Below are 27,543 nucleotides of genomic sequence, written 5' to 3' on the forward strand. Positions count from 1 at the left end.
TTTCTTGTAGGTATTGTAGCAAGCCAATAGGAATTAGAGAAGATAGCACTATAGTTAAGTATCGATACCTGACTACAATGTAATCGATACTCAACGAGAATGCCATGAGGAGAAGATGAAGTGGATTCAGGCAATTCAATCCATCGATCCACAAATACAGCGGCGATGACCACACTGATCTACCACTTATTTCTGAAACAAAAACAATTAATGTTTTAACAAAACACAAAAACGTTAGACATGTTAATTTAGGGTGACCATCCAATTGTAAATGATATGCCAATTTTAGTACATTTTTGTCATAGTCAATAAGCACCGATAATATCAAACGTTTAGCCAGTTAAGATCTATTAAGCGCCTATCGATGTGTGAGCACGCCCTCACTCACTCACTTCACCAACCCTCTCCCAACAACCAATCAACAAGCGCAAATGTTGCTGCAACATATAATTTAAAGAAAGTTGCCGATGTAAAAATAATGAGTTAAATTGTAATAGGGAAAGCGACTGCCGTGCGCAATGATTCAAGTGGCTCCAGCGGAAACAAGCAAAATAAAAGCAATTAAAAAAAAAAAAAAAAAAAAAAAAAAACATTTTTTGGAAAAAAACATTTGCAATGCTCCAAATCGAAAGTGTTTTTCTTTAAGGGGAAGATGCTCAAAATGTGAATGTACATCTCAGAAATTTTGAACAAATCCAATCCACATTAGAGTGTCCATTTGATCGTGAAACTCTCGACTTTCTTAGGGGCTCCAATAGTTTTCTGTCTCATGATCAGCTTAACCACTCCTATGAATGCTATATAATTGCACTTAGGTCGACTTTAAAAAAAAAAAAAAAAGAACCAAAGATACTTATAAAGCGATCATTTGCCGATATTAAGCTAATCGCATATAAAAGTCACTTGCTTCTATTACAGCGGGCAAACAGTGTCATTCAATTTATTTTAGACCCATACGCCTGGTACAGCTATGTTTTTAACTATTTTAATAAGTCCCATAGAATATTGTATCTGATAAAATATATGTTCAACGACATGACGCTCTAGAAAATGTATGATTACGATTTTGCAGCTTTTTAGAGGCTTTGTTATGAAAAGACACAGCCCCAGTATAATTAGATATAGAAGATTTAATCTAAATAATGATAGTTGGCTCTATTTTATAGATGTCGTAATGCTATACTTTCCTTTTAGAAATGAGAAAACAGAGCTAGTTATTAGAGACTGCGAAACGTTTTGTAATCGAAACCTTGAAACTATTGATATCAATCGTAGAAAGTACAATTCTTTAGATGATAGCGAACTGCAAAGTGCTCTTGAAAATGTAGCTCAAGGCGAAAATGAGGAAACCTTTGGAAAATCAAATCGTAGTCAAGAGTTTTAGGGTATTGGGATTGTCCGAAATTAATCCACAATTAAATCTTTTAGACATTAATGAAAGTGATGAAAGTACAGACTTAGGAGATAATAATGTACAGGTCATTAAACTTCTACCTTTAGTTTCGCCTAAAAGACTGTCCGATATTGTCAGGTCACTTCATTTGAAGCAAAAGACATATATTAATTATGGTTTGCACATTTTTTGGAGGTGTTGCAGGTGTCGGAAAATGGCGGCTTATATTAGCTATATATGAGTTGTCTGAGTTTGTGTTTACCCAAGACCAACAAACTGCTTCACCCTAAATAAATTAAGATATAAGGTACTATGGTTATCTGCAGTATCAGACAATTAGCAAGTAACCCATCATTATCGCTAGGTACTGGGCTAGGCTAGTTATTTAAGTTTATTGAATAAATAGAAAGACATAATCATAATGTTAATGTAATCTTGTATACCTACCACCTAAGAAATGCTATATAAGACCGTTACTTTCATACAATAAACTAGTGAAAAAATAGCACTTGAAAATAGAGCAACGAGTCTTGACTTTCACTATTTTACATTCATCTCCTTTACATTTAAACATAAAATACAATCACATAGTATTGGTTTTGTATCAAGGTCTAAAATATACTCAACATTTTGGTGACCCCGACGTGAGGGAAGACGAATCTTTAGAAATCATAGGGTTCATTTGGCGAACCCTATTTCTAAATCAACCGATAGACGTGGTCAACTTGACAACTAACATCTTCAAAACAAGAAACAAAAAACACAGTGGAATTATTTGGCGAATCGAATATTGTCCAAGTGATCAACAAGTGATCAAACTAAACACTAAATAGACGAATAACTCAGTCAAGCAGATTTATCAGGACTATCATCTTGGCGGCAAGTCAGTACAGGCATCAGCACCACAGCATCGTTCTGATTGATAAAATTTAGAAACATCAGAGACATGATTTAAAAAAGAAACGGATTTATTAAAAATAAAATTAATTAATTACCACAAAATTCATAATAGAGGGTTTGATTAAGACCTCGCTTGGTGAGGAGATCCAAGCTCTAATTCGTAACTATAAAAATGATCCTCAGGAACGGAAGTCAATCGCAATATACTTCCATACTAAGGCCGCAGGAAGGAAGGAAATTCGAAGATCCAATAGCTCTTGAATACAACTTGGAAAATTATTTGAATGCAGTGTCAGCCATTTTTCAAATCAAGCCACACTAATTGATGTGAAGCCATCACCTAATGCTGTAGCTGCCCAAACTCAAGTACAGCTACCAAAGGTATCCATACCACAATTCGATGGATGCTATTTAAAATGGCAACAATTTCATAATTTCTTCACTAAAATTATTCATGAGTCAACATTGCCAACAGTACAAAAAATGTGGTACTTAAAATCCAACCTCCCTTGAAGATGCTGAAAGACTGGTCAGACATTTGGATTTAACAGAGTCCAACTATAAAACAAGCGAGTCCTGACTACAACGACTCTACACAAACTTTTGGATCAACCGCCAGTGACAAATGATGCATAAAGACTCTATAAAGACTTTCTACGACATTATTCAAGAAACGTTAGCTAGGTTGAGAAATGGCGGCATAGAAGTCAACAATTGGGGTCCACATTTGCTAGTGCTACCGGCAAGAAAATTGAGCAATCCATTAAAGACACACGAGCGCTACAGCCCATCAAGGAATTCCTAGCCTTTTTGGATCAAAGATTCATGGAACTGGAAGCGATAGGATGAAAACAGTACGCCCATAAAGAAAAACAAGTAAGAAAGCTCTAGTCGAGACTGCTCGACTACGAGATCCCCTGAACCCTTGACGTAATAGCTATGTATTTCAAAAAATTTTCGCGTCTTTCAGCTTACACAAGAAACACGCACACACACACATACACACACACACACACACACATACACGCACACACAGGCATACATACACACAAACACACACACATACACACATACACACACAAGCATAAACACGCATGGGCGGCAGTGAGTGCTTACTATGAGAATTTAATTGTTTAATAACTTTTTTAGTGGACATACGAACTTCATGAAACTTTTAGATTATGATCACAACATGGATATGCATGTATTTTCCAAAGCACAAGTCTCTAGTATTTGAAATACGCCTTTTACAAATGTGATGGTGAGGGGGTGAATATAGGGGTGGAGGGTAAATTTTAACAAAAACCGAAATATCATAAATTGCATATAAAAAATTAAATTGTAAAAAGCTTGTGTCAAAATCTGAAGACGCACGTTTAAAATAGGCATTAAACCAAAAACTGTACTTAAACTGGCTGCGGCCCAATGAAGTGCAACAAAAAACATAATACCCAAACCACAAAATAAACAACATATCTTGGGTACCAGCAACATACCACTGACAGACCCAATCAAAACAGCCTAAAATTACCTTTGATGCAGAATTCTAAACTAGGCTACCAAAGGTATCCATACCACAATTCGACGGATGCTATTTAAAATGGCAACAATTTCATGATTTATTCACTAAAATGATTCATGAGTCAAAATTGCCAACAGTACAAAAAATGTGGTACATAAAATCAAACCTCTCTGGAGATGCTGAAAGACTGGTTAGACACTTGGATCTAACAGAGTCCAACTATGAAACTGCCTGGACGATGCTGAAGGAGCGTTCTGACAACAAGCGAGTCCTGACAACAACGACTCTACACAAACTGTTGGATCAACCGCCAGTGACAAACGATGCATCATCAATAAAGAGTTTCGACGACATTATTCAAGAAATGTTAGCTACGTTGAGCAACGGCGGCATAGAAGTCAACAATTGGGATCCACTTTTGCTAGTGCTACTGGCAAGAAAATTGGATAGGACACAAGAAAACTACAACCCATCAATGAATTCTTAGCCTTCTTAGAAAAAAGATTCTTGGCACTGGAAGCGATAGGAGGGAAACAATACGTTCCTAAAGAAAAGCAAAGGATATGCGCGTCTGCCTCAACAGAAAAGAGTAAAGGCTGTCAATTCTGTGATTCAGCAGAACATAGAATTTATCGATGTGACAAGTTCGCGTCGAAATCTGGAGACGCACGTTTAAAATGGGCACTAAACCAAAAACTGTGCCTAAACTGTCTGTGGCCCAATCATATGGCAAAATCATGCTTCCTACGCAACTGCATGAAGTGCAACAAAAAACATAATATGTTGCTACACCTGTAGATGACGTCAAAATAACTGCCGCAGCACATAGTACAATAAATAATTATGTGCTACTCGCCACTGCTCGAGTCGAAGTGCATGGAAATAACGGCCAATGTGGAAGTTTCAGAGCACTCCTGGATTCAGGCTCTCAGATAAACATGATCTCTGAAAGACCTGTAAAGACATTATCACTTGCAGTCAAAAACTCAACCATGCGAATCGAAGGCATTGGAGGAAACCCAAGTTCAATGAAATCCAGGGTCAATGTCCTCATAAAATCTCAAAATGGAAGTTACACGACACGAGTAGAGGCGTTCGTGTTACCACATTTTGTGGCGGATCAACCAAACCACAAAATAGACAACATATCTTGGGTACCAAGCAACATACCACTGGCAGACCCAACCTTTGCGAAACCTGGAAAGATTGACTTACTACTCGGAGCCGAACATTATTTCGAGCTCATACTACCGGAGCAAATCAAAAGGAGCCCAAAATTACCTATGATGCAAAACTCTAAACTAGTCTGGATAATAGCTGGAAGAGTTAACAGATCAACTCCGATAGTCGCCGCATGCTCTGTAGCAACTATAACTGATGACACAACTAAGTTATTGGAACGATTTTGGAAATTGGAAAATCTGGAATCAACACAGCCCAATCGGACGCCAGCATAGTCACACTGTGAAACACATTTTCAAGAGAACATACAAAGGGCAGTTGACGGAAAATTTATAGCGAAACTACCATATTCTGAAGATGTGTCAGAACTGGGCGAGTCTCGGGAGTTAGCTATAAGGCGTTTTTATACCCTGAACCCATTTTCAATGGGAAATCAGGGTATAATGGTTTTGTTAAATGTATGTAACAGGCAGAAGGAGGTGTGGCAGACCCCATAAAGTATACATATTCTTGATCAGGGCGGCGAGCTGAGTCGATTTAGCTCTGTCCGTCTGTCCGTCTGTCCAATTTCTCGGTAGGATTTGCCTTTTAACCTATATTTTAATATAAGCTTACGAGCTTCTACCGATATTTCTTTCCCTTTTTGCTCCATGATGAAACGCGTGCCAAATTTCTTTTCAAAGTGATAGCAAATTACGCAAATCAGCGAAGAGGATTTAAAGAAACATGCAAAAACTAACGGTGATCGTGAATTCCAGCGCTGTACGCAGCAAACCCCCGAAACCCGCCCTGTATACACGCCTGGCCTTAAGTCTTCTTTATTAAATACAATATATGTACATGTAAATTTAAAAATAAGGGTTTGTTTGCAAATGTACGCAGAGTTCTGCGAGCAAGTGTATGTGATTTATTTCAATTTCTTCTTCATTCTTCACGTTGCCTTTTGATTTGCCTTTTATTTGTTTGTTTCCGCTGGAGCCACTTGCCTGCCATCATTGCGCACGGCAGTCGCTTTCCCTATTACAATTTAACTCATTATTTTTACATCGGCAACTTTCTTTAAATTATATGTTGCAGCAACATTTGCGCTTGTTGATTGGTTGTTGGAAGAGGGTTGGTGAAGTGAGTGAGTGAGGGCGTGCTCACACATCGATAGGCGCGTAATAGATCTTAACTGGCTAAACGTTTGATATTATCGGTGCTTATTGACTATGACAAAAATGTACTAAAATTGGCATATCATTTACAATTGGATGGTCACCCTAAATTAACATGTCTAACGTTTTTGTGTTTTGTTAAAACATTAATTGTTTTTGTTTCAGAAATAAGTGGTAGATCAGTGTGGTCATCGCCGCTGTATTTGTGGATCGATGGATTGAATTGCCTGAATCCACTTCATCTTCTCCTCATGGCATTCTCGTTGAGTATCGATTACATTGTAGTCAGGTATCGATACTTAACTATAGTGCTATCTTCTCTAATTCCTATTGGCTTGCTACAATACCTACAAGAAAGTAATTTTGTAGATTTCGCTAAAAAAAAACAAAAACATTTTATATTAATACGCTTGCACAGAATATATTTATAAGAGGAGAAAAAAAGAGCGATAAAAGAAAAAACAGAAGAAGTAACGATAAGAAGAAGAAGATAAATGGACAACGCGCGCATGAGCGACCTCGACGACCGCTCGGAATTGGGCAACGAACGAGTGCATTCGGCCGATCCTCGTTTGCTGGCCAGCGATTCCACTGGAGGAGAACGAGCATTGGACCAGGTGAGCACGCAAGCAACCCAGGCTCCAGTGCGCCTAAAAAAGCTTCGAGTGCGCATAAAAAGGCTGCGAATGCCCGTGGTACCACTGCCGTTGAGAACGGAGAGATGTCTGCAGCGGCACCATAGCGAGGAAGCAGCAGCATCGGGCTGCGACTCCTTGTCACCGGCGAGCTCATCGAGCAAGGGAGGCTGGAGTCCGCCGGGGCACTGGGAAGAACTAGATGAACCAACGGGCGACCTCGACCGTTGGCTTGAGAGTCTTCAGCCTGTGAAGTCCGACTCCGTGCCCGACGGAGAGATTGAAGTAGAACACAGCGTTGCCGACGGGAATGACAGCATGTCCGACTAAGAGGCAGAGGAGGAGAACACCCACAAGTCACGATCAGATACGAGCAGCGAGCGGGAGGAAGGATGGTGGAGCAGAGCAGCAGGCGTACGAGGAACGCCACGCGATCTGCAGCGGAAGGTGTCTTGGCGTGAATTGTGTGGGTCGACGGCATCCGCTTTCGGAAAAATAGTTTCAATAAAAAGAAAATACACAAAACTGATAAAGCACAGTGTATTTACTACGACAAGAGGGTCTATGTGGTCTGTTGTGGTATTTATCATTCCAGCTTGGCCGTCGGCAAAGTTTGTCGACAGATCCTCGGGCATTAGCCGGCAACGTCGCTGGAGCTGTGCGCGAACAAAGAGTGATCAAGAGAGCCCAACCGGCCGCCAGTGGCCGGTAATCATGTAATCTATTGCATGGCTAACATTTTATTTTCATTTTTGTTTTATTTATAAAACTGAATTGCATTAACCCGTATTATGCATTTCCTATTATTCCATAATATAATATCTATTAATTTCCTTTATTACATAACGAATATGATGACCAAAGATGATATGCAGCATTGTTAACTTCTATCTGTTTCCTTAGACTTTAATACTCATACTCATACTCGATTTTGTAACACGTTTTATTTCAGGCCATTGAAAATTATAGGCTATAAAATATATAGTCATTACAGAGCCTTATAAGAAACATAAAATTTCTGTCAACGAGTAGTGGATGTCTTCCATTTCTTCCGATAATGTATGGATTCAGATTTTATTTCTTTAATTGTTGCGTTATCGCAATTATCGGCTATGTCTAAAAGAACTCTAGTCGCTAAATAAGGAGCTGATGCAGTACCATAAGTGATTGTTGTAAGCTTGAAGTTCTTTAATTTTTTACTTGGAGAATCTCTCCAGACAATATACGGAAATTCCTGAATGTGTTTTGCTATTTTTAGTTGCCTATACATTTTTTTATATCTGCTGATTCTCCATATTCTCAGACTCGCCATTTTAATATAATGTCAAAAATATATTTTTGAACTCTTGGTTCAGTCCACATAATGTCATTCAGACTTTTCTTATTTGTTGTTTCCGCAGATGAGTCGAAAACTACCCTTAGTTTCGTTGTTAGACTACTATCTCTTAACACTGCCTGATGTGGTAAATAATATTTTCCTTCTTTCTTTGTAGATATCATATGTCCTAACTGCAAGTATTCGTTCATGAAATTTGTGTAGTCTGTTCTTAATTTTTAATTTTTTTGCAGCTTATTTTCTAAGCTAAGAAACCAAGCTATAACTTGTGGCTTTGATTCTCCTTATTCATTTTCTTCTTTGAACGGAATTGTTACAACATATCGACCCCTTGAATCAACTCTTGTTGTATTCAGAAAATTTTTCTCACAAAATTCTATCTCTTTGACATCTTCTTCTTCTTCGTTTTCCAACTCCCAGAACCGATCTAGGTCTTTTATTGCAATACTTGTCGCTACTATCCTTGGTTTACCTTTCGATTTTGTACAACCTGATACAATCCAACCAAATTCTGTATTTTGCCCAAGTAATCCATCTATTTTTACTATCCCATCTTTTAGTACGTGTGGATATAAGTCTGCACCTATTATTATGTCTACACGACCTGGTTTATAAAATTGTGGATCAGCTAAAGTGAAATTGTGCCATTGAGCCATGTCTATATTTGCTTTACTAGCTGGGAGAGCTTTCATTAACTTTGATAATATGATGGCCTCAACCCTAAACTGTTCTTTATTTGGCTCTCTAGGTTTTATTATTAGCTTAACTTTGTGTTTCGATCTACAAGTATTTTCTGATGAGACACCACTTATTTCTGTCTCATTTCTGGTTCTGGGTAAATTTAGCAACTGTGCGGCCTCCTCAGATATAATTGTTTTTTGAGATCCACTATCTATTAAGGCTCGTAATTTAATATAATTCCCCTTTATTGTTTTAACTTTAATTATGGCTGTGGCTAATAAGGCCTCATCATTTGTTACTACGGTATTAACTTTTTCTGTATTTTTATGTAACATTGTATGATGAGGCTTCTTACAAAAGTAACAATTCATGTTATGTCATACACCTATTAGTATTCGTGTGTCTTAAACACCTCAAACATAACTGTATCTTTCTTGCAGCATCCAATCTTTCTCTTGGGACCATTGCCTTAAATTTCGTGCATTGCGTGGTACTATGACCTACTACTTTGCATATAGGACAATTGTGACCAGAGTGAAGTACTTTCTTTTCCTCCTTATTTGAAGCGGATAATGGACAATGTCGCTGATCTAAGTAGTCCATTACGTCAGTCAGTAATTGTATTTCTTTTGTCTTTTTTATTTGGCTTTCGTATAATTGAAGTGCCTCTTTACTAAATTTCCTTAGTATTACATGCGCAAAGATTTTATCAACTTCTTCTGAAAGTTGAGCCTTACTTTTAATTATATGTATTGACTCATTAATTGTATCAATAAAATAATTAATACTTTTGGATGAGTCAATATTTAAATTTGGAAGGTCCATTATTCGGTTCAATTGTTCCGAAAAAATTTTCCTTTTATTTTTATATCGCTTGATAAGTAATTCCCAAGCGGTAGAATAATTATCTGCGGACCCCGTTAACCATGCTCATTGCTTCTCCTCGTAATGAAGATTTTAAGTAACTGAATTTGATAGAAGGAGTCAAATCTTCTCTTCTATCAATTAGGTCGCCAAATAATTCAGCGAATAAATCCCAATCTTTGACATCACCAAAAAATATTGGGACTTGAATTTTTGGTAGACCCGGAAGGCTATCCATTTTTTCGTGGATTATGGGTTGAATTGGGGTGCTATTTTTGGCTTCTAACGCACTGATTGCATTTTGCACATCAAAATCTAACTCATTAACCTCTTCGTCAAACATTTTGTTTGACACATATGTATTTCTTAGCTCCTGAACTAGCTTTGAAACTTTATTCCATAAATATTTAATTTTATTCTTTCGAATCTCGAAGATTCCTACGTTTCCTTTTGCAATGTCCTCATATACTTCTACTAAATATAGTTTTAACTGTTCTTCTTTGCTTTCAAACTCTACTTCTTCAGAGCTTTTGTGAACTGTGACTGCTCTAACCTGCTTCACATCTTCTTTATCTTCTTCTCTCTCAGCCCTCATCATTTCTAATTTCAAATCTTTTATGCTTTTCATTGCTTCATCAAATTCCTTATTGTTAAAGTATGCATGCAGGGGTACTAGACCCCTACTTTTAACAATAAGGTATGATTATTTTCTAACTCTTCTTTTATTTTTTCTAACTCTCCTAAAATTTCGCTCGGTGGCCTAATTTCTTCAGATGAGTCTAATTTTTTCAATCCGATTGCATTTTCAAAAGCTTTATAACTATTTCTGACAGCATTTTTTTTATTTTGTTTTTTATTTATTTAAAAAAAATTAAACTACGACTTATCTTTATCTTATCCGCGCTGTCCTCCTATTGATCCAGTCTTCTCTGAAGGGGGCGCCTGATGATCTTGGTGAGACTCGTCTTCCCGTTGGCCACAGACGGTTCTGATGAGTCGCTCTCTTTCGTCGTATTTTGCTGTTTATTGATGTAGTTTTACTCTGTCTCTCTTTTGAGATAGAGAACAGAAACCCTTTGGTAGTATTCTGCCTCTCCGCACTTTGCGCGAGAGAACAGAATTACTTCGATTTTTTGTTTTTTGTTTTTTTTTTTTTTTGAACCGAACTTTTCGAATTTATATTTATTATTTTTATACCCTGAACCCATTTTCAATGGGAAATCAGGGTATAATGGTTTTGTTGAAAAGTATGTAACAGGCAGAAGGAATCATCGCAGACCCCATAAAGTATATATATTCTTGATCAGGACGACGAGCTGAGTCGATATAGCCCTGTCCGTCCGTCCGTCCGTCCGTATGAGCAAAAGGATCTCAAAAGATATAAGAGCTAGAGAGCTGAAATTTGGCATGCATACTCGTGTATACCATAGGCAGTACAAGTTTATCTTATTTTTTCGATAACTCGTCCAATAACTTTTTTATCGAGAATAATCGAAAAATCGACATTGTTTTTTCAGCTTAATTTGAACACTTTTAGACCTGGAGACTTCAAATTTGCGTTGTATATAAAGTTAATGGATACAAAGATTTTGCAATCTACAGAGATTATATACTACGCCTCCTTCGCCACCTATTTGTAAAAAACGCATTTCAAGTACTAGAGACTTGTGCCTTGGAATGTACACACATATTCCCCATATGATTACGCTCTAAAAGTTTCATTAAGATTGTACGTCTACAAAAGAAATTATTCAAGAAATAAATTCTCATAATATTCCTCACATTGCAGCGCAGCCCAAGCGCAGCCGCTGCTAACTGCACAGTCAGCAGAGAGCGTGCTTATAAGTGCATGTGTATGCATAAAAGAAGTCCAGAATGATTAGAATATTAGCTTGGAGGGTTCAGGGTATCTCCAAGTCGAGCAGTCTCGACTAGAGCCTTCTTACTTGTTTTTTTTTTTTCGTCTCTTCGCACTTCACGCGAGAGAACCGAACTTTTCGGATTTTTAATTTTTTATTTTGTCTAGTCCCTTTTTGGGAATGCAGACCCACCAGCACTACAAATTTTCTTTTTTTTTAATTTGAGCACCACTTTTCAGTTTATATATGTATATACTCTGTCTCTTACCACTGGCGGGGGAAAACAGAGTAATATACTATATTTTGTCTTAAGCTGAGTTTTAAAACTATCAGCATTAAGACGCTGGTTCCTTTCTCTGTGTTTCTTACCACGGGTGGGGGAAAACACAGAGAACTGAAGCTGAAGGACCAAAATGTTAGAGCGTTAAAATAAAACAACTCCACATTTGCCGAATCCAAGATGGAAACTGAACTCTTTATTGCTTAAAATCCTAGTTCTTATATACCTAACAGAGACTACTACTACTTCCAGTCACTGGAAGATGTTTACTTAAGTGTGTGTGTGTGCATATGTGCATAAAAGAAGTGCAGAATGAGTAGAATAGTAGAGTATCTCCTAGCCGAGCAGTCTCGACTAGAGCTTTCTTACTTTTTTTTTCGTCTCTCCGCACTTCGCGCGAGAGAACAGAAACACTTCGGGGTTTTTTTTTTCGTGTGATCCACTTTTTGGGAATGCAGACCCACCAGTGCTACAAATTTTTTTTTTTTTTTCTGTATATATATACTGTGTCCCTTACCTCTGGTAGGAGAAAACAGAGTAATATACTATATTTTTTCCTAAACTGAGTTTTTTTTTTTTTAACTATCAGCATGAAGACGCTGGTTCCTTTCTCACAGAGAACGCCGAAGGACCAAAATGTTAAAGTGTTAAATAAAACAACTCCACATTTGACGAATTCAAGATCGAAACTGAACTGAACTGTTTATTGCTTAAAGTCTTAGCCCTTATATACCAAACAGAGCCTCTTAAAACTACTTCCAGTCACTGGAAGGGTGCATTTTCGCATACAAACAAGTGCACAGATGTGTCCCTTTTTTTGAATCGTTGGGCCCAGGCTCACGTTACATTTACATATATTAGACGCTGCATTGGTCGCTGCAACTAAGGGATGACATATTTATTACTTTGTGTCGGAACGCAACGGAACGGAGGGAAAAAAGAAACAGCCTAAAAGTAGGAAATCCGCTGAGCAAGGAGTGGCTTAGCATAGTTGAACGCGATCACGGATGTGGCAATCCCGAATCTGCATTAATAACAAGAGAAATTGTCACTCTCACCTAGGCCATAAAAAAACTGTTCCCAAGCGATGATTTGCCGCTTCATGGGATCGGCCATATTTCCTCTTTCTTTCGCATCTCAACCACCGACTAAAAAATTTGTATAAAAATTTCGCTGTGAAGTGGTGAAAAGTTAATTCGAGAATTGAAGAAAAGAAAAGTTTTAAATTGAAAGTATATTTTTTTTTGTGCAAGTGCCAAACTAATTAAATCGGTAAGAAGAAAGTAGTGGCATTTCATTAAGTCAGTATATATGTGTAAAATCATTTCGCACAAACCTCTTTGCAGGTTTGGCACCCAGTCAAAAATTTATTTATTTTTTTTTTGTTTGCCAGCGTGCAATTAAGTCTGCAGCCGCGCACACTAAACATTCGCATCGCGCTATTTGAATAGCTGCAGCTGAGCGCAACTACATATACGCATTGCATTGCATGGCTAGCTGCAGAATACAGCCTCGTATATCTTCGCACCTGCCACGCCTCTGCACTACTATCGGCACTGAGTTTATCTTTTTGCACTGTTTTCGATTGAATTCATCGTGAACTAAATAATAATTATATAGTAAAATAATATAAGATAATAATAGTCATTAAGCAATGGCCATTAAGTATCCATAACCTCCACCTCCTCCCAATGAAAATTTCTTATTAGTTATTGTAATATCTTTTTTTGTTATCTTTTTTTTATGCATTTTTTTTTTTTTTTTTTTTTTTTTTTTTTTTTTTTTTTTTTTTGTTAGTTACATATAAATTTTTTAGCACATCTTGCAGCCACACCGAAATGGAAGCGCTTTCATCGCGGATAATCACTAATCTTCCTATTACCAGGCTGAGAGAAAATGCTCTCCAAAAGCTTATGCCTTCTGCCCAAAACAACAATTTACATATGTATAATTATTTTGTTTATATTAAATCTAATGAAGTTTAATTAAGTTTCATTATTTTGGGGACATGCAGCGCGTCTTGTAGGTTTTTCTTAGCTCTCCAAGCTGGTGATGGGATCGTTACTAATAAGGGCAGGTGGCCAGTGATCAAAGTAGGGTGGGCATGGTCGGTCGACTTAATAGGCGAAGGCCGACTTTCGCTGAGCAGGCAGATATTTGTTTGCGCAGCGAGACCCAGCTTGGACAGGTATGTTTGTGTGTGTCTAAATCTGTTCTATCTCTCTCTCTCTCTTCTTTTTCTAAGCAAGTGGCCGATGATAATTGTTTGCACGCGAATTTTTATTTATAAATATATCTTGCCAGCGCTAGGAGTTGCAGTTCCCCTCTTCATACCCTCTTCCCATCTCCCGATGACCCAATGGCTGATCCAGCGCGTGCACTGCACCATCCCTCCTATTCCACCATCTGCGCTTTATAATTTAACTCGTTACAATCTACAAGTATTTTCTGATGAGACACCACTTATTTCTGTCTCAGTTTTGGCTCTGGGTAAATTTAGCAACTGTGCGGCCTCCTCAGATATAATTGGCTCTTAAATTAATATAGTTCCCCTTGATCGCTTTAACTTTAATTATCGCCGTGGCTTGTTAGAGCGTTAAAATGAAAAACACTCCACATTTGCCGAATTCAAGATCTTAACTGAACTCTTTATTGCTTAAAATCCTAGTTCTTATATACCTAACAGAGACTCTTAAAACTACTTCCAGTCACTGAAAGGGTGCATTTTCTCACACAAACAAGTGCCCAGATGTTTACTTAAGTGTCCCTTTTTTTGAATCTTTGGGCCCAGGCTCACGTTACATTTACATATATTAGACGCTGCATTGGTCGCTGCAACTAAGGGATGACATATTTATTACTTTGTGTCGGATAACGCGCAGGTTATTCGAGTACTGTCTCTATTTTTATTATTATGTATGTTCATGTTTGAACATTCTGCCAGGGGCCCAAAAATGTTGTGGTTGTAAAAATTTTTATTTTTTGTTCGATGACTCGCAGGTCATCCAGTATTCGCATGTTTTCAAACATTCTGCCAGAGGGGCCAAAAATATATTTGCTTTTTTGTTTTCATTTTAATATTAGTTTGATAACGCGCAGGTTATCGAATAAATTTTTTGTCGGATAACGCGCAGGTTATCGAGTATTTTTCTGTATATTTTTTATATTTCAAATTATATGGGACCAGGAAATGTTATAGCTTTTAATCGCCTCTTTACATTACATTTTCTTATTGTATATATGATTAATATTAATGGAATCAAAATACTTATTAACATAGAAGCATGACCTGATATGTGATGAAAATGGAGCCCTTTTAATTCTATATGGCTCTCCTTCATTTGCTGTATTGCTATTTGTAAATGCTCAATTTCTTTCGTATGATTTATTCTTGATAGTGCTAATGGGTTCCAAACTATTTTTGGAACGTCAACAATCTTTCCTACGTATGAGGGTGCGATTTTCTCGTATCTTTCAGTGTGAATATCATTATTATGAGCTATTATGGTCTTATCTCCTGATCGAGCTGTGCAATCTGATTTCATTTTCAACACACCCTGTTCTGGTAATTCTATTAGTTCTTGCTGTGCTCCCTTGCATCGTACGCTTAGCTTTTCATTAATCGGTACTTTAAATAACCACCTACTTTTACCTTCCAATTCAACCCAGTATGTTTTTGAATGAACTAATGTTTGATAGATACAGTTCGCCGGTCGGTTTGGCTTGAATGGTGATATTTCGCAGCTGTTATCGTTGGCATTATCCCAGGGCCAGTTACCTTCACATATGAGCTTGTTTGGTTGCCATTTTTTGCATTTATTTAATGTGGCTTCGGCCATTAAGTGGTAAGAATCAATTTCGAAGTTATACACTAAATATTCTGTTCTTTGGTGTACCATTATCATTTGGTCGTCATTGTAGACTGGTATTGGGATAACCTTATATAAATGAGATGGGTATCTGCTGAATAGCGGAATCTTGGCGTTAACTATTATTTTGTTGTCTATAAAGGTTCCTTTCGTTGTAAGTAATTGATATATTTCTTTTAGTTCTGTACCTGTCCTTTTCCCTGGTAAGACTAAATTCTCGGACAAACTTTCTTTTATCTTGGCTATTTCTTCCCCAAATTGGTAAGGCTTCAATATAACCGGGCTTAATCTGCTATGATTTATATCAATTAGCATATTTATTACCCCTGTTTGAATCTTGTCACATTCTTCAATTAAGGCATTTAATTGATTTGTTATCATAAAGAAATTAATTGCTTCCTTATACACATAATACGATTCTTTTAGCAATTCTGTCATATTGTCTATACGTATATTCATGTCATTGAAATGAATATTGATTTCCTCAGTGGTTCTTTTGAGTATATTTGCTGTGGAATCTATTATTGATGTCTGTTTCTCACTCAATTTTTTTATGTTATGTTGGTTGTCTAATAAACTGACCATGTTTTCTTCCATTTGTTCTCGATCGTCTGCATCCATTATCCCAAATAGCAAGTGATATAATGAGCCCATGAATTCGAAAGGTGCACGTTTGGTTCTTGGTTTATTTTGTAGTATAAATAGTTTGTTATTATCTTCTAATTCTGCTATTCGTCTTTTTGTATTATTTAGTATTATATTACATTGGTCCTCGAAACTCTGTAGTTTCGTACACACTGCTCTCATTTTCCCTTCTAATTCACTCCCTTTCTTTAACATGTCAAAATATGAATCTAGGTTATAGTAAATAATTAGATCCCATGATGAGGTTACTATTTCTACTTCACCCATTGGATCTAAATAGATTGCTGAGTTGTTACCTAATTTTGAAATTCTTATCTTATCGCTTTTCGTTACTTCTGCTAAGACTAGCATTGCCATTAGTACTTTTAGTCTTGATCCTCCTTTCCCTCTGCTAGATTGTCTTGTGCTTCTTAGGTCTGAGTCTTCATTTTTTAATTCACCTAGCTGACATACTTTATTGATTGGTCGTATAACTAACCCTTCTTGAGATTTAACTTTTACGACTCTAACTTTATTGTCTTGGCCTTTGTGAACTTCTTTTATTATCCCTAGTGGCCATCTAGCAGGGTGACAATTTTCATCCTTTATTAATACTATTTGCCCTTCTTCTAAATTTGGCATCTCTTTTTTCCATTTATTTCTTTGCTGAAGGGTATATAAATAGTCATTTTTCCACTTATTCCAAAAATCTCTCCTCATTTTTTGGATCAGTTTCCATCTATCTAGGTTTCCTATTTTTTCTTCTCCTGTTGACTCCACTTCACTTACTGTGGGTCTACCTATTAAAAAATGTCCTGGAGTTAGTACTTCGATATTATCGATATCATCCCCTGTAGTGTATAGAGGTCTTTAAGACTGCTTCAATTTGACATAATAGTGTCGTCATTTCTTCAAAGGTTAAATTGCTATCTCCTATTACTCTTTTTAAATGATATTTTACTGATTTTACTCCCGCTTCCCAGATTCCTCCAAAGTGAGGGCTTGCCGCCGGGATAAAATGCCACTTTATTTGTTCTTTTTCTAACGTTGAAGAAATTTTTGTATTTTCTTGAATTGTTTTCTTAAATTCTTTTTCTAGTTTTTTAGCTGCTCCTACAAAATTTGTACCGTTATCAGAATATATGTTTAAGCATTTTCCTCTCCTTGCAATAAATCTTCTCATTGCAGCTAAAAATGCATCTGACGTTAAGTCACTAACTGCTTCTAAGTGTATAGCTTTTGTTGCCATGCACACAAATAATGCAATGTACCCTTTATACATTTTTTGCCCACGATACTTAGAACATTTCATATAATAAGGCCCTGCATAGTCTATTCCCGTATTCAAGAATGGGTATGACATTGTAATTCTATTCATAGGGAGATTTGCCATTATTTGTTGTGTGGGTGTATGATTATATCTAGTGCATGTAATACAATTACGTAAGTATTTCTTTAGACAGTTTCTGAGTCCAATTATCCAATATTTTCTTTGAATATAGTTTCTCATTACATTAATACCTCCGTGCAGAGTGATAGTGTGCGCATCTTTAATTATTAAGTTAACTAAATGGCATTTGTCAAGAATAATTGGATGCTTTACGTCAAATCCAATACTAGCTTTCTCTAATCTTCCTCCTACTCGAAGTATTCCCTTTTCATCTAAAAATGGATTCAAACTAATTATTTTACTCTTATTTTGTAAATATTTTTTCCCCAACAGCTTTCCTATTTCTGTTCTAAACTGACATGCTTGTTGTTGTTTAATAATTAATATTCTAGCGTTATTTAATTCTTCTACTGTTATATATTTTTGTGGCTTTTGTATCGTTTTTTGGTTATGATTTTAATAAATCTAATAATAAATGCTACTACTTTTTGTAATTTTTGCATACAAGAATATCGTTTGATTAATTCACCTATTATATTCTTTTCTGAGTTTTCTATCATAGTGTTCACACTTATTTTTTCTTCATCTACATTTTCTTCTTCTTTTGGCCAATGGTTCTTTGATTTGGCTAACCACTTTGGCCCATTCCACCAAATTTCGCATTCTACTAATTTATAAGTATTGATTCCTCTGGATGCTATATCTGCTGGATTGTCTTCTGATTTTACATGATTCCATTTAATTTCTGACATTTTCCTAATCTCATCCGTTCTTTTTCTAATGAATTTATTTTTATTCAATCCGTTTTGGATCCAAGCTAATGTGATAGTGGAATCACTCCACGCAAAGATTTCAACATTAATTTTAATCGATTCTGTTATTTTAGAAATGAGTTTTGTCAAAAGATGGGCAGCGCATAGTTCCAATTTGGGAATAGTTTTACGATTTTTCTTGGGATTAACTTTACATTTACTAGCTAATATCATTACCGAATTACCTACTTTGGCATATACTACTGCTGCATAGGCTTTTTCAGAAGCATCAGCAAACCCATGAAACTGTACTTCAATATCTTTTTGTATTTTGACCCACCTAGGTATTCTTAGGTTTTGTAGATGTTTCAAATTATCTTGATACTCTTTCCATTCTTTGATTTCTTCTTTGGATAGTTCTTCATCCCATTTTTTATCAGTTAGCCATAGCTTTTGCATAAACAGTTTCCCTATTATGGTCACTGGAGCTAACCACCCTAAGGGATCATATATTTTAGCAAGTGTTGATAAGACTGTTCTTTTATTTATTGTTTTAATATTGTTGTCAGTGAAACTAAATTTGAATTCATCTTTGAGGGGTTCCCACTGTAGACCTAATGTTTTTATTGACTCATTCTCTTCAATGCTTAACACCTTATTTTCTTCATTTCTGTCTATTTCTTCAATTATTTCTGATTTATTTGAAATCCACTTTCTCAGATTAAATCCTACTTTTGCTAGTTCACTGGAAACACATTCAACAATTTCTTTACAGTTTTGTATGGACTCAGCGCCTGTCATAAGATCGTCCATATAAAAATCTGTTTTAATTATTTCTTTAATTGTTGCGTTATTGCAATTATTGGCTATGTCTAAAAGAACTCTAGTGGCTAAGTAAGGAGCTGATGCAGTACCATAAGTGACTGTGGTAAGCTTAAAGTTCTTTAGTTTTTTACTTGGAGAATCTCTCCAGACAATATATTGAAATTCTTGGTCATGTTTTGCTATTTTTATTTGCCTATACATTTTTTCTATATCTGCTGATACTACATATTCCCAGACTCGCCATTTTAATATAATGTCAAATATATCTTTTTGAACTCTTGGTCCCGTCCACATAATGTCATTTAGACTTTTCTTATTTGTTGTTTTTGCAGATGCGTCAAAAACTACCCTTAGCTTCGTTGTCAGACTACTATCTCTTAACACTGCCTGATGTGGTAAATAATATTTTCCTTCTTTATTTGTAGATATCATATGTCCTAACTGCAAGTATTCGTTCATGAAATTTGTGTAGTCTGTTCTTAATTTTTCATTTTTTTGCAGCTTTTTCTCTAAGCTAAGAAATCGAGCTATAGCTTGTGGCTTTGATTCTCCTAATTCATTTTCTTCTTTGAACGGAATTGTTACAACATATCTACCCCTTGAATCAATTTTTGTTGTATTCTGAAAATTTTTCTCACAAAATTCTATCTCTTTGACATCTTCTTCTTCTTCGTTTTCTAATTCCCAGAACCGATCTAGGTCTTCTATTGCAATACTTGTCGCTACTATCGTTGTTTTACCTTTTGATTTTGTACAACCTGATACAATCCAACCAAATTCAGTCTTTTGCCCAAGTAATCCATCTATCTTTACTATCCCATCTTTTAGTACGTGTGGATATAAGTCTGCACCTATTATTATGTCTACACGACCTGGTTTATAAAATTGTGGATCAGCTAAAGTGAAATTGTGCCATTGAGCCATGTCTATATTTGCTTTACTAACTGGGAGAGCTTTCATTAACTTTGATAATATGATGGCCTCAACCCTAAACTGTTCTTTATTTGGTTCTCTAGGTTTTATTATTAGCTTAACTTTGTGTTTCGACCTACAAGTATTTTCTGATGAGACACCACTTATTTCTGTCTCATTTCTGATTCTGGGTAAATTTAGCAACTGTGCGGCCTCCTCAGATATAATTGTTTTTTGAGATCCACTATCTATTAAGGCTCTTAAGTTAATATAATTCCCCTTTATTGCTTTAACTTTAATTATCGCTGTGGCTAATAAGGCCTCTTCATTTGTTACTACTGTATTAACTTTTTCTGTATTTATATGTAACATTGTATGATGAGGCTTCTTACAAAAGTAACAATTCATGCTACTTGTACACCTATTAGTATTCGTGTGTCTTAAACACCTCAAACATAACTGTATCTTTCTTGCAGCATCCAATCTTTCTCTTGGGACCATTGCCTTAAATTTCGTGCATTGCGTGGTACTATGACCTACTACTTTGCATATAGGACAATTGTAACCAGAGTGAATTTTCTTTTCCTCCTTATTTGAAGTGGATAATGAACAATGTCGCTGATCTAAGTAGTCCATTACGTCAGTCAGTAATTGTATTTCTTTTGTCTTTTTTATTTGGCTTTCGTATAATTGAAGTGCCTCTTTACTAAATTTTCTTAGTATTATGTGTGCAAAGATTTTATCAACTTCTTCTGAAAGTTGAGCCTTACTTTTAATTATATGTATTGACTCATTAATTGTATCAATAAAATAATTGATACTTTTGGATGAGTCAATATTTAAATTTGGAAGGTCCATTATTCGGTTCAATTGTTCCGAAAAAATTTTCCTTTTATTTTCATATCGCTTGGTAAGTAATTCCCAAGCGGTAGAATAATTATCTGCGGACCCCGTTAATAAATGAGCAACCATGCTCTTTGCTTCTCCTCGTAATGAGGATTTTAAGTAACTGAATTTGATAGAAGGAGTTAAATCTTCTCTTCTATCAATAAGGTCGCAAAATAATTTAGCGAATAAATCCCAATCTTTGACATCTCCAAAAAATATTGGGACTTGAATTTTTGGTAGACCCGGAAGGTTATCCATTTTTTCGTGGATTATGGGTTGAATTGGGGTGCCTTTTTTGGCTTCTAACGCACTGATTGCATTTTGCACATCAAAATCTAACTCATTAACCTCTTCGTCAAACATTTTGTTTGACACATATGTATTTCTTAGCTCCTGAACTAGCTTTGAAACTTTATTCCATAAATATTTAATTTTATTCTTTCGAATCTCGAAGATTCCTACGTTTCCTTTTGCAATGTCCTCATATACTTCTACTAAATATAGTTTTAACTGTTCGACTTTGCTTTCAAACTCTACTTCTTCTTCAGCGCTTTTGTGAACTGTGACTGCTTTAACATGCTTCACATCTTTATCTTCTTCTTTCTCAGCCCTCATAATTTCTAATTTCAAATCTTGTATGCTTTTCATCGCTTTATCAAATTCCTTATTGTTAAAGTATGCATGGTCTATTACCCCTACTTTTAACAATAAGGTATGATTATTTTCTAATTCTTCTTTTATTTTTTCTAATTCTCCTAAAATTTCGCTCGGTGGCCTAATTTCTTCAGATGAGTCTAGTTTTTTCAATCTGGACACTAAGTCCGATTGCATTTTCAAGAGCTTTATCACTTTTTCTGACAGCATTCTTTTTATTTTTATTTATATTTATTAAAAAAATTAAACTACGACTTATCTTTATCTTATCCGCGCTGTCCTCCTGTTGATCCAGTCTTCTCTGAAGGGGGCGCCTGATGATCTTGGTGATATTCCTCTTCCCGTTGGCCACTGACGGTTCTGATGAGTCGCTTTCTTTCGTCGAATTTCGCTGTAGTTTTACTCTGTCTCTCTTTTTGGATGGAGAACAGAAACCTTTTGGTAGTATTCTGCCTCTCCGCACTTTGCGCGAGAAAACAGAATTACTTCGATTTTTTTTGAACCGAATTTTTCGGATTTTTATTTATTATTTTTTTTTTTTTAATTTTTTCTGTCTCCGCACTTCACGCGAGAGAACAGAATCACTTCAATTTTTGTTTTTGTTTTTTGTTTTTCTCTCTCCGCACTTCACGAGAGAACCGAACTTTTCGGATTTTTAAATTTTTTTTTTTTTTTATTTGGTCTAGTCCCTTTTTGGGAATGCAGACCCACCAGCACTACAAATTTTCTTTTTTTAAATTTGAGCACCACTTTTAGTTTATATATGTATATACTCTGTCTCTTACCACTGGCGGGGGAAAACAGAGTAATATACTATATTTTGTCTTAAGCTGAGTTTTAAAACTATCAGCATTAAGACGCTGGTTCCTTTCTCTGTGTCTCTTACCACGGGTGGGGGAAAACACAGAGAACGCCGAAGGACCAAAATGTTAGAGCGTTAAAATGAAAAACACTCCACATTTGCCGAATTCAAGATCTTAACTGAACTGTTTATTGCTTAAAATCCTAGTTCTTATATACCTAACAGAGACTCTTAAAACTACTTCCAGTCACTGGAAGGGTGCATTTTCTCACACAAACAAGTGCCCAGATGTTTACTTAAGTGTCCCTTTTTTTGAATCTTTGGGCCCAGGCTCACGTTACATTTACATATATTAGACGCTGCATTGGTCGCTGCAACTAAGGGATGACATATTTATTACTTTGTGTCGGATAACGCGCAGGTTATTCGAGTACTGTCTCTATTTTTATTATTATGTATGTTCATGTTTGAACAATATATGTCGGATATCTCTGCAGATTAGATAATTTTGTGGAGTGCAGCGTGTCCTTGCACTGCTGCCCTTCTTCCTCTTGCTAATTAACTGTCCGATTTTCACTAGCACGATAAGATATTCTATTCGAATAATACTATCATCTCCGACACGGCCATTCTGACGTTCACACGTCCTCGTGTGCTACAAACTCAACTTAAAATTGACAGTGTTTCTAAGATAGAACAATTATTTTCGTGATGTATCCGGTAGTAAAAGGATTTCCATTAGTTATGTGAGGTTTACTTCGACAAGAACTCACACAAAATTTGACAATACGTGCCTACCAGCGACTCAATAGGATAACACATTAGCTCGTGTCCCTAGTAGCTTTAGTTGTTCAATCACATATCAGCAAGATTTCCCGGTATAGTGTCTGATATCTCATATGCTAGGATCCGCTAACATGTCACTGACGTCTCTTTCAACGTCTTCATTGACGTTTCTTTCAACGCCTTTACTGACGTCTCTTTCAACGCTGTCTCTGCACATTTCCAACTCAATGGGAATTCCCTCTGCCGGCACACGTCTTAACAACTCGTGCAAATACTTATAAATTCGCTTGTTGACTAAAGACTTCAAAACATAACGGTCTCCATCGAGGACTTGTCAGTAAGAATGGACCTTTAAGTTTGGAATCTAATTTAGTTTGGTGTCTTTCCTCATTCTTGAGCAGTGCATAATCGCCAACCTTAAATCTTACTATTTTTGACTTATATTTGTCGAATCGGTCTTTCGCATAACAAGCATTCTGTTATACTGTCCCTTATTATTTAGGTTTATCGACATATATCTCTCGTTTTCTGAAATTTCAGCTATTTAAAAATATCCTCGAAACCTAGAATCTATCTTTGTCTGATGCCTCTTGCAATTATTAATCAGTACAAAATCACACATTCTAAACCTGACTACTTTAGCATTATTTATCCATTTTTTACTTAGCTTTTATGCAAAGCAATCTTTAATCAAGAAATAATTCACCACAGTCAAATGTAATTCGAAAGATCTCACCTCGGAACGGCTTACTTATCTTCGGTCCATCTCCCACACATATTTCAGTTTTTTGTTTTTTGTTTCAGCAGGCACAGCTTCTTCACATTTTTATTTATTATTAACTCCACACAATTCAGATGTTGATTCTCCATTAGTACCCGGGCATTAGTGCCCGTACATGTTGCTTGACTACGAGTGGCAGACACCACACAGTATATATATTATTGATCAGGGCGACGAGTTGAGTCGATTTAGCTCCGTCCGTCCGTTCGTCCGTCTGTCCGTAATTTTATTTTTGCATAGGTCCGTGTATACCACGCGCATACCGAGTTTTGCTTTAAATATCGATAACTTGCCCCGTTTATTTTGTTATCGATTAAAACATTAGTGAAAACCAGCAACAAATTTATATCTCCTACATCTTTAAAGCTAGAGTCACCAAATTTGTAATGTAGATTTATATGTTCTTTATTATTATTTTATTATTAATTTACCCCGCATCCCTGATTCACCCCCTCACCCACACATTTGTAAAAGGCGTATTTCAAATACTAGAGACTTGTGATTTGGCAAACATGTACATGTATATCTATGTTATATTCATAATCATAATGAAGATAGTCTATCCACAAGAAAAGTTATTAAACAATTCAATTTCCATAGTAAGCCACCACTGCAGTGCACTGCAGCCAATGCGCGTTTCTGCGTGTGTGCGTATCTCTGTGTGTGTGCGTTTGGTGGGTGTGTATGATGTGGGTTTTTTTTTTTTTTTTTCATTTATTCATTCATTTATTGACAATCTTTATAATACAAGTTGCAAGTTGCGTGGGGGCTAGCATAGTGCGCGATGCTTGCGGGACGGCCGTAAAGGATTGCTTCGCAAGCACTATGCGCTACCTTAGCCTGGGACAGCTCGTCTTCTTATTCGCTCGACTCTGCGGAGCTCCATCATCACTGTGGCCGCGAAGGTGCTTGTTAGTTCCCAAGCTTCCTCCGATTCCAGCATGGCGTTGACTAAGTTGTCCGCTCTGATGGAGCGGCCCACTGCCTCTTCCAGACGACGCCTCTCCTCCAGGAACCGTCCACATTCGAAAAGAATGAGGTTGGCGTCTTCCACATGCCCTCGCTCGCACCAGGGGCACTCGCCAGATTCCTCGTGGCCAAAGCGTTTCAAATAGCTCTGAAAGCATCCATGTCTCGAGAGGATCTGCGTAAGGTAGAAGTTAACCTCGCCATGTTTGCGGTTAACCCATGGTTCAAGCTCCGGGATGAGCTTGTGCGTCCACCGCCCTTTAGCTGAGCTATTCCACTTTCTTTGCCATCGTGCGATGCTGTTCGCCCTGACAGCGTTGTGTAGCATAGGCGCGTGCGAATTCCGCTCCACGGCTTCGGCGACCAGGTACTCCAGTGGCCCCATGCCGGCTATGACAAGCGCCGCATCATCGGTGATAGTCGTGAAAGCGCAGCTGACTCTGATTGCGCTCAGTCTGTAGATCGCGCAAATGCCCCGACTGTAGCTCGGCGTTGCCATCGCTCTTGCCCATTTTGGCGCAGCATAGAGGATGACGGACCTAATGACGCTCATTAGAAGAAGACGTCGTTGCTGTTTAGGTCCCCGCGTGTTAAGCATAATTCTCGAGAGAGCTCTACAAGAATCAGCTGCCTTTTTATGCACATATTCTAAGTGCTCGCGGAAAGTTAATCTTGTGTCTATCATGACACCAAGATACTTTATCGCCCTCTTTGACGCAATGGTGACGCTGCCGATCTTTATATTGGCAGTTTCCACTCTTTTGCGACTGCTGACTAGTACAACTTCGGTCTTGTGTGCCGCAAGCTCGAGCCCAGCTCCTGTCAACCAGCTTCGTATGCGATTGATACTTTCGCTGCACATATCCGCTGTATCTTTGAGCTCCTTTCCTATGGCTACGACAGCTACATCATCAGCAAAGCCAATGGTGTGCGCGCCTGCTGGTAGTTCCAAGCGCAGTACGCCGTCGTACATGATGTTCCATAGGAGAGGCCCCAGCACAGAGCCTTGGGGTACTCCAGCTGACACTGTATGAGTTTGGGGACCCTCACTCGTATTGTATACCAGTGTTCTTCCTCTGAAGTAACTCTTTATTGTTTCTTTAACATATTTAGGGATATTATATTTTGACAGCGCATTCAGTATCATATCCCAACTAGCTGTGTTGAAGGCATTCTTTACATCCAGGGTCGCAATAATGCAGTATTGCTTCGTCCCATGCTTCCATCTTGTGCCATGGATGGCGGAAGTGGCCAGACCAACAGCTTTGTTTAGCGCATCCGTTGTTGACCGGGCCTTCCGGAATCCAAATTGGTATTGGTGACAGGCCTCCGGCGCTTGCAATCGCAGTCTCCAGCCTAGAGCAGATCAGTTTCTCAAACACCTTTCCCATGGTGTCTAAGAGACAGATCGGTCTGTACGAAGATGGCTCATCTGGTAGTTTGCCAGCCTTGGGTAGCAATACCAGATTCTGGGCTTTCCATTTTGCCGGGAACGTCTCTTGGATCAGGCATTCGTTAAATAATTCGGCGAACGTACTTGGGTGCAAGGCGAGGGCTAGCTTTAGCGCACGATTTGGGATCCCGTCCGGCCCTGGAGCTGTGTTGGTTCTAAGACCTCGGAGAACTACTGATATTTCTTCCTCTGTAACTAAAACAATTTCAGTGCTCGTTGAGCCCTGATCAGCAGACTCGGACTTAGGGGCGTGAATTGAGCTTAAACTTTCTGGAAAGAGTGTTTCCACAATCGATTTAAGCTCCAGACGATCCGTAGGCTGCCCCTGTCTACCTGCGTATAGTCTTTTAACTACTATCTTATATGCCCTGCCCCAAGGGTCATATTCGGCTGAGTCGCACAACTGTAAAAAACATTCTCTTTTGCTTGCCCGAATGGCCTTCTTCAGCTGTCTTCTAGCTGCCTGGTAAGCTAACTGTTTCTCAAAAAACATTGACCTACCGCGAGCCCGTTGGTAGCTCTCGCCTGGATGCATTTGCGACGAATGTCACCTATTTGCGTATTCCACCAATACGTAGGCCGTATGATCGCTGCCTGTATAGCTATCGCAATGGTTCCATGTTGCTCCCCGAAAGAGGAATGAAGTGACAAAAGTAATGTCGATAACAGACCCGTATCCCGCCCGACTGAAGGTGTACTCATGGCCAGTGTTGAGCAGTGCAACATCTAGTGTCGCGAAGATCTCCAGTAGGATACGACCTCTGGCATTTGTTGTGGGGCTACCCCATTCTAGCGCCCAGGAGTTAAAATCTCCAGCTATAATGGCCTTCCGACCCCTAGCATCCTCGGCAAGCTCGTCGAGCACCATCGTGAATTCACAGAGCTGCATGCTGGGGGCCAGCAACTGTAAAGCCATAAGCTACCATATCGGCCACGTACGAACCCATTGAATGACTTAACATTCGAAAGTACGTTCGTTGAGTTGCCGCATACCCACAACGCAGCTTTGCCATTAACGTCTGTTGACCA

General features: G+C 37.6%; 1 long non-coding RNA gene across 1 annotated transcript in view; it reads right to left on the reverse strand.

Moving 5' to 3' along the window:
- Window positions 1-25,585, reverse strand: part of LOC149268103 (uncharacterized) — a 28,690-nt gene extending 3,105 nt beyond the window's left edge. Inside the window, exon 1 of the long non-coding RNA XR_016270914.1 lies at window positions 1-25,585. This is a non-coding gene — a long non-coding RNA (uncharacterized LOC149268103).
- Window positions 25,586-27,543: the final 1,958 nt, after the last annotated feature.

This window comes from Drosophila arizonae, chromosome X, assembly GCF_054131065.1.
Source record: "Drosophila arizonae isolate 15081-1271.41 chromosome X, UAZ_ARI_1.0, whole genome shotgun sequence".
NCBI lineage: Eukaryota > Metazoa > Arthropoda > Insecta > Diptera > Drosophilidae > Drosophila > Drosophila arizonae.